Source organism: Penaeus vannamei, chromosome 24 (genome assembly GCF_042767895.1).
Source record: "Penaeus vannamei isolate JL-2024 chromosome 24, ASM4276789v1, whole genome shotgun sequence".
In the NCBI taxonomy this organism is placed as follows: Eukaryota; Metazoa; Arthropoda; class Malacostraca; order Decapoda; family Penaeidae; genus Penaeus; species Penaeus vannamei.
In genome coordinates, this window is record NC_091572.1 from 24,679,251 (window position 1) to 24,680,843 (window position 1,593).

Below are 1,593 nucleotides of genomic sequence, written 5' to 3' on the forward strand. Positions count from 1 at the left end.
GCGTCTTCGAAGCCAAAAGCCAACGCATACTTTCTCTGTGAGTGCCACGAGGGGGCACTGGTGCGACGAAGCAAAGGAGGAAAGGGAGGGAAGAGAAAATATGGCAAATGGAGCAAACAAAGAATGAAGGATATGTCTGAGTAATGCGGGAATGTGAGAGGAAAAATAGAATGAAAAAGGTACAGGTGAATCGAAAAGAAATCACTCGGTGACGATAAATTCGTAAACCAAATTTGTTGGCAGACAGTTAATATTACTAATTTCACAGTATTAGTGACATTTGTTAATAATAATAATAATAATAGTTATGATACCAAAATAGATACTAATACTAAAACTGATAACAGTTCAATTACAAGAGTTAATAATACCATTTGCTGACGATTGTAAATAAAGTTTGCAAACCAACTTTGTAGGCTGACAGCTAATATTACAAAGTTTATATCATTGACCAAAGTTTTTCACACTGTCTGTCTATATGCTCTATATACTCTCTCTCTCTCTGTCTTTCTTTTTCTCTTTATCTCTCTCTCTCTCTCTGCAGAGGTAGATGTAAAATTAATGTGTGTAATATCTCGATAGGATATGATACTAGAAGGTTCTAGGGACAAGCCTCTCTCTCTATCTCTATCTACCTCTCTATCTATCCGTCTCTCTCTATCTATCTATCTATCTATCCATTCCTCTCTCTTTCGCCCCACCCCTTTCTCTCTCAGTTGTTTCTCATCCATCACTACCTCTCAATATTATTGTTATAATTACTATTATTTCCATTATCACTAGGATTATCATAGTATTGTTATCATTATCATTATTATTTCTATTGCTATCTCTATTTATTTATATCAATATATATATATACATATATGTACATATATATATATATATATATATATATATATATATATATATATATATATATATATCCCTTTGGACAAGATGCAAGGTTGGGCCATGCAACTCAACCGCCAAGCGGCTTCGGCCACTGTGCGACTTTGGCTTCGCGAATGTTCGGACGCCATGGAGCTTCGGATGTCGAATGCCTGCGGCGTCACCTTCGTTGCATTTGAGTTTAAATAAACGATTGATTCATGTCAGGATATGATATGATAACCATGTGGTATTTTCTGTTTGTAGTAAATCAATATTAAAAGAAATAAGGCGAAAAGATAGAATTTCAGATCATGATATGAACCTTTCCCGAATGGATTTTCGTAATTTATTTTCTTAGACTGTTTAATGGTTTCATTTACTATGGGATTTTCATAATTAACATTGAAGTCTCTCTCTCTCACTCTCTCTCTCTCGCTATCTCTCTCTCTCTCTCTCTCTCTCTCTCTCGTTCTCTCTCTCTCTCTAGCTCTCTCGCTATCACTCTCATTTTTTTTCTCTCTCTCTCTCACACTCTCTCACACACACTCTCTCTCTCTCTCTCTCTCTCTCTCTCTCTCTCTCTCTCTCTCTAGATAAGGTAAATAAAAAGTGTGTCAATTTTTGCTTTAGATTTAAACAGCAAAAACCATTAGGAATGTGATGAAAGTTTTGTCAACAAGGGTTCGAACTGGTGTTGTGCGAATTCGAAACAGCCTATTC